At 33.4% G+C, this 7,751-nt stretch overlaps 1 long non-coding RNA gene across 1 annotated transcript; it reads right to left on the reverse strand.

Annotated features, from left to right (window-relative positions):
• On the reverse strand, positions 1,843 to 4,459 carry LOC110267718. Its single transcript, XR_002355606.1, has 3 exons — positions 4,313 to 4,459; positions 3,931 to 4,220; positions 1,843 to 2,026 (listed from the first exon to the last, which is right to left on the reverse strand). It is a non-coding gene; the product is annotated as an uncharacterized LOC110267718 (long non-coding RNA).

The raw sequence follows: 7,751 nt of genomic DNA on the forward strand, positions 1-7,751 counted from the left end.
TGTTGAATTAATGTATTTTAGTTGGAATGTGTAGATGAAGTAGGATTGGATTTGGCTGAGTGTGAATATGTGGATTGATATGGTTTGGGTTCATTTTGTTGATTGAAAATGGTTGAGGCTTATGAATCTTTGGAAAATTGGTAAATTCTACTTTTCGGTAAAAATAGATTTTTGACCAACTTTGGCAGGCCGTAACTCGGTCCTCGGAGTTGAAAAACTTTTAAAATTGGATTTTCATGAAAATTCATTTATCGATATTTCCAACGGTTCAAGAATGGTTGAAAAATGAATTTTGTACAAAAAGATATGAAGGTTAGAAAATTAGGTTCAAAAACTGAATTTTTCACTTATCAGCTTTTTGCAATTTTGCAACATCATGCGTATGCAGAGGTGCCATGCGGCGCGGATGTTGGGCACTGCCCAGCAATATCGCGTACGCGGAGGGAGGCAAGCGTACACGGAAGTGTCAAATTTTCAAACTCGCGTACGCGGTCGTAGTACGCGACGCGAGGTAAGGCTACTGTTTTCAACTCTCGTGTACGCGAACAAGGGCTCGCATACACGACACCCAAATTTTTAGCCCTTGCATACGTGAGTTTATGCATGCGTACGCACAACCTTCAGAATTTGAAAAAATGTGCTTTTAAGTCCTTAAATCATTCTTTTAGCCTTCTAAATTATTATAAACTCCGATAAGAGTATAGAGCCGAAATAATTAAGGAAAGAGGAGTTACAAGTGAGAATTGATGAGATGAGTGAGTGAATTGAATGAGAGGAACAAATTATAAGATGATGTACGATGAAGATGAATGTGATAATCGATTGTAAGGATGAATGGATGATGATGAATGAATTTTGTTAAGATTGAATCTATGAAGTGTAAAAATTCTCTCTTGGATAAACAAAGCTTGTATTAAGAAGAGAAGAAAATGAACATCAATTCATTACAATCCAACGGAGCTCCTCTTCCTAATGAAGAGAGAGTTTAGTGACTCATAGCTAAGGATAACAAAAACAGAATTCCAAAAATCAAGAAGAAAATGGAAAAGAAGAAGTAATTAGAGAAGTAAAAAGTCCTTAACCAAGTCCTCAATCTGCCTTTATATACAACTCTTGAGTACTAGAAATAGGATTTTTTCGGACGAATTTTGAGACGAAATTGAGATAAATGTCGAACAAATTAGAGACAAATTTTTTTTCCGAACAAAACTGAGACGATTTTTTTTGTCCCAAAAATCCTTGTTGCTAATTTACATTTTGTCTGAAATTCGTTCGAAATTTTTTTCAGACGATTTTGTGACAAATTTTGAATAGGCATTTATCTGCTAAATTTCTAACTATTATGATGTATTTTAAACAAATTTTAGACAGATTAGCCAGCATAAAAATAATGTACTTCAGACAAATTTCAAACGTAAAAATATTTTATTTTAGTCAAATTTCAAACAAAAAATATACTTCATTTTAGACAAATTTCTAACGAATATTGTAACGCCCTACTACACAGAGTTTTACGCTTAAGTCGTAGAACAGAGGTAGTGTGGTGCTACGGACCTCTAACCAGTTATACTATACATATAATAGTGAAAAGAGATAATATACTAGGAGGCTTGAAAAACGGGTAAAACAAAATCGCAAAATAAAAAGCGCAACGCTCAAGAGAAAGAATTACTTACGTGCTAAGCAACCAAAAAGTTAAGAATAGGAATAAGTAAAGAGTCATAAGAGTGCCAATAATACAGAGGAACTAGCTCCTGACTCAGCCTGTGAAGCCAAGACTGTCTAGTTGATTCTATACATTTGTTGGACATATATATATATATATATATATATATCCCAACATACAGAATACAGAATCAAGCCCCTAACTCTCCTATAGCCTCTATGAGGAACAAAATAAACAAGATTCTTGGAGAGCAAGCTAAGTACATGAGTCATATATATACAAACATAAAGCCTAAAATACACCCAGGACTACTCCGCTTCCAGAATCCAGACGCCTAGCGAGGAGCCTCTCGACCTACATCTGAAAATAACAATACAGTACGGGGTGAGAACCGGAGGTTCTCAGCATGGTAAAGGTGCCACACGTATAATAAATAAGGTCCTGGAAATTCCAGAGACAATCCTAGAACTTTGTCATACAATTACAGAACTTAATTGCTAAGTAAAAGCCATAAATAGGGGTAGGTAATCTAAGTATACTATACTCACTTGCCTTAAACCTAACACCTAACACTTAACCAATTCACCATTCCTCCGTCCCTCAGTCATCCATAATTCAGCAGAGACAAACAACTAAACAGATTTACACACAGTAAGAAACAGATAGTGCAAGTAGTAAGTATACAAGTAGCAGGGTACATATGTTCAGTTAGGCAATCCCAAGTAGTGCATAACAACCAAAACAAACAAATGCACATGATGCATGCATGTCTTATGGCTGATGAGGCTCATCTGTCAGTTATCCAGCCAACCCGACAAGTCTGAAAACCTTAGAATGTCCCCTGTCGCGCATCTCCATGAGTCTATGCATAGATTTCACATTCATTCATCATTCAAATCACTTAATGGGGGCTATCCATACCCGAGAATTTATACGTGCCCGGTCACCCTTACGACGTAGGGTCAACAGAGTATCGAAATTCAACCTGGAACACGTGGTGGCAAGCCACGGTTCTTACCCAGAGAAACTCGTATCTCAGATATCATCATTCATAAGCCATTACATTTTCATAATCATAATATAGTCATTTAGCAAAGCCATGGCATAATACTTCATTTAACTTTCTCATCTCCTTCATATAACTCATCATTTACCTCTTACTTCACTCCTAAGTTACCCCAAATTCCTACCTTCCACTAATTACTAAGCTTACTGATAAAATCTGAGGTTAACAGGGCAAAAATAGGGGTTTAGGAGTTCAAAACCAAGTTTAAGTCTTAAAACTCAGGTGCTGAAAAACAGGGCGTGTGCGTACGCACACACCTGTGCTGCGCACAGCTCAGCAAAATATCAGGACGTGTGCGTGCGCTCGAATGTATGCGTGCGCACACATCACTTGGTGTGCATGCGCCTCACCTGTGCTAGCGCCACCAACAAAAGGCCTATCTTGGTGTGTGTGTGCGCACAAAGCGTGCGTACGCACAAGTAAACTTTTTGCTTCTATTGGGTGCATACGCACAGCTGTGTGCATGGGCACACATCAGAAAAACCTGATTCTGCTATAATGTTCAAAATTTCAGTTTTTCGCACCGATTTTCTGGCGTCCATAACTTCCTCTACAAAATTCGGTTTTCACAAACCTTATATCAATCTCAAGCTTTTAAAACCTTCTTTAATTTAAAAGAAACTTCATTTGCGTTCAAAATCTGAGGAGTGAGTTATGGACTACCAAAGTTCATAAAAAATCAGAGTTTACCAAAATCATGCCAAATCCCATTTTTACCAAACTTACTTATCATCACTCACAAAACCTGCATATTTGTAACATACCAAACCTTATTCCATTATCACCAACCACTAGCATGTCAATGGCCATACCATTCCATAAAATTCACACAATAATCCCAATATTCACCATTTTAACCACAAGCTTAAATCTTTAAACATTCTTAATTTACTCCTTTAATTCATTAATGACAACTCATAAATCATCATTGACTTAATCAACAAGTCATAATTACCAAATTCCATTAACATATATCAACATCATCATCAACCCTTCATTAATAATTTTAAGAACACATATTCAACAACACCAACAACTCATGCTCATAAATTCCAACACAAGCTCAATCATTAATTTATCCAACATCATCACAAAGCTAATCATTTAACACATTTAGCCATTTCAACTTGACCTATGGTTCTCTAGCCTAAGTTTTCACAAAATCTTATATGTTAAACGTGCGAAACCTAAACCATACCTTGGCCGATCACTTTATTTAATCCAAGGCAGCCCCTCAAGGTCACAACACAGCCCCTCAAGCTCAGAAAAACTAGCCACAAGCTTAGCCTGAATCACCACCAAACTTCCAAATACTCACTTTTCAGTTCCAATGCTTATATATAAACTTAATTCACACCTAATACACATATATGTTTTAAATTCAGCTTCTTCATAATAAAATCAAAATTGACTAGGATTTAGGTTGTTCTTACCGTACCCATACGCATAATAACTCAAGCTCAATAAGCTCCGGAAGCTAAATCGAACCTAAAATACCAAATTGGGCAAGATTTCATCACAGGGGTTCAATTTCACCATAAGAAAGGGGGTAGAGATTCTGAAACGAAAATGAAGCTTACTGATAAAATTGATCTGACAGAAATATAGAGCTCAACGCGCTGGACGCGTGGCCGCGAACGGTGCGGCGATCGGAGCTTGGACGGAAGAGTTATGGTAGTTGGAAGATTGATGAGGGTTAGGGAAGTTCTTCTTCCTCCCCAATGCTGTTCAGCATTTATGATGATAATGGGGAAGAAGATGATTCTGTCCCCTTTTTAAGTATGGGTCCGGTTGGACCTACGGGTCCGGTTTGGGCTCCAGTTCAACCGGTTCGGCCTATTCGGTCTAATTTTGGGCCAAATTTTTTGAAATTAGTATCAAAATTCTCGTTTTGACGAGCTCTATCCTATTTTGATGTTAGATTTGCATTTTTAATTTTTCTGATTAAAATTCGATTTATTGACTAATTATTTACCGATTTTAGCGGGATTTACAAATATAGTCAAATATAACATTTTTTTTCGAACAAATTTTAGACAAATAAAATATTTTTTTTCAATTAAATTTCAAACAAATTTAATTTAAAATAATTTATGTATTTGAAAGAAATCTCATACAAAACAAAAAATTATTTTTGCACAAATTTTCTACAAATTTAATATAATATTTCAAATAATTTTCATACAAAATAATTTGCTATTTAATATATAAATATTTTAGAAAATAAATTGTATTCGATCTGCTTTCTATATTAAGACCATCATAATTATTTTTTTCATATTACATCATTGAAATTATAAACACATAATAAAGTCATGAAAAAACCAATTACCATAAAAGAGTTAAAAAAATATTTATTATTAAAATACTTGTCCATAAATATAATCAAACTAAAATAAAAAAATATTTAAACTAAAACAAAAAAAGCCTTTAAAAAGGTCAAATATCATGAATAATATAAAATGTACTAACTAATTCACCTAAAAATTCCTTAATCTAAATCAGAAAAAACATATACTCCAGACATCAATCACTCATGTTATCATCCTCATCATCACTTGAGCCTATCCCAAGCTCATCTTTCGCAGGAACAGACAAGATTAAAGGAAGTGGGAGATTCAATTTTTTATACAAAGCATGAAGTGTCTTTTTAGTAAAACCAATTCTTTTCTGTTGAACTTTTAGTTGATGTCCTTGATCTTTTAACTTGTGCTCAGCATCATTCAACTTAACCTTTTGCTTTTCATTGATCATTTCTTACTCCTTTGCCTTTTCTTTCCACATGTGAAGTTCTTGCTCAATATTTAGATTGTCTTTTGAGGTCTCTGAGCAATTTTTAAAATCCAACTTTGAAGAAAAATATAAACCAAAAGAACCTAAACCAAAAGTAGCTTTCTTTTTTTCCTTTGTCACAACTTTATTCAAAATAGTGTAATTATTTGGTATATCTAGGCCTTTCTTAGATGCCTCAACATCTCCCTCATTATCTAATGATAAAGCTACTTGAGAAAGTTCTGTCTTTCACTTTTTGAATTCATCCTACAAAATCAATTTATTTTAATCACAACTAAATATGCCATGAACTAGTACTAACATATAGTGAAAATTATTTTTGAAAAGGACAAAAGAAAAAAAACAAACTAGCATCACATACAATGACTTTCTCAGATTTTTCATCAATCCAACTTTTGTCCTTTTTGGTGTGGCATTTAGTATAAACCTCCTCTAGAGAAGATTTTACTTCCGTAGCTTTCTCCTATAATATTATAGTTTTAATCCACAAGAAAGAAAAAAGAATAAGAAAACATTGCACATAGTAAGAACAAGACTAAATTAAACTATTTTTATCTTACCATTCTACGTGCATGTTCACCCATAGATATGGAACCACCAGTGTGCATAGAACTTCCAATATTTGATGCTCGATTCATAGTATTTGCTGCTGAGCAATTCTTAAAATGCGGATCTATAGTCCAATAATGCAATAGTTGACGCCAAACTGGTGTAGGAATATATTTTGGTACATAGTTGGAGTCTTTTTAATAATTGACTCTCTCTTGATTCATCAACCCTCTTGATCGAGCACTCCTTTTAATCTCAAAAATTTGACGAATTCTTGCATTGTGTTGAGGATCCCACATACAATACTTCTATAAAAGAAAACAAATATATACAATGAATTACTCACTATGTATAATATCAAAATAAAAAAAAAAGATAATAAATATTAACCTTAAATTCAGTAAACCACAAATCTCGCATTTGATTACTGGCATGTCCCCATGTAGGGCAAAATTCTGAAAATTTACTTTTAATGGCCGTTATTACATGACGAACAGCAGTACAAGGATTAAATCTACAAGCAGGTCAAATAATGAGTAATTACACATGAATTCACAACAAAAGCAATATAGAGAAGACATTAAAACACAAAAATAATTGTTGTACTTACTCATTTCAAAAGGCACTATTTTCAAGAGCCTTTCTTGAGTGACATGTTCACCTTCTTGAGTAAGAGATTCATCTTGATGATTTTCATCTGATGAGTGAGCATGATGTAAATTTCGTTCATTATTAGGAACATTATCAAATGATTGAGGTTGGGTAGTTAAAAAGTATGGTGATTCAACTGGTGATGGTGATGGTGATGGTGATGGTGTATGATCAGCATAGGATAATAGCATTTTCTTAAATTTTTGTGGTGGCTGTGAAGAAGAGGGTGGTAATGATGAAGGCTTTTTAGATACATGTGAAAGAACTGGAGCTCGTAATTTTGTAGGTTTAGTGTGTGAAAGCTTAGTTTTGTGTGCACTAATCACCTACTTATTAATAGATTTTTGCACTTTAATTGACAAGTATTTTTTATTTTTTTAGAACCTGACATCTAAAACAACAAATATTTATAAAATTGGTAATACATTGCATTTAAATTTCAGTAACATGTACATCATCGAAAGAATTAAAATAATAACAATGTAAAATAAATTTTAGCTACCAAAATAACCAATTAAGATGTAAATTAAATTGCTACTGTACTTTAGTACTAAACTACTAATATATATGTACACATGAATATTTTGAATCATTCATAACTAGGATAATACTATATGTGTAAAAGGAATAGATTATGTGAAAGGTGAAAACAGAAAATACTATTAATTAATTATCACTTCTTCATGTTACTACTTACTAGTAGCTAGGTACTAGTTAAAGACATTATTACTATCTCATGTGAATGAATATATGGTTATCCATGACCTGGTTAATGTAAAATCATAGATTATTACTTAATTTAGAGTTAAGACCCTTGTACTATTACGTGAGCTTGTCATTAAAAAAATTAGTAGCCTACTATATTTTGTACTAATACTACAATACTATCATTGTGAAGCTAGTTAGCTGGTAGCTATATATATGAACAATCAACTGAAATATATATCTAAAACCAAATCTTTATTTAAAAAAAAAATGATAGCAGTGATAAATAGACTGTATTATATATTCACTAAATAAATAGAC

Source organism: Arachis ipaensis, chromosome B02, assembly GCF_000816755.2.
Source record: "Arachis ipaensis cultivar K30076 chromosome B02, Araip1.1, whole genome shotgun sequence".
In the NCBI taxonomy this organism is placed as follows: Eukaryota; Viridiplantae; Streptophyta; class Magnoliopsida; order Fabales; family Fabaceae; genus Arachis; species Arachis ipaensis.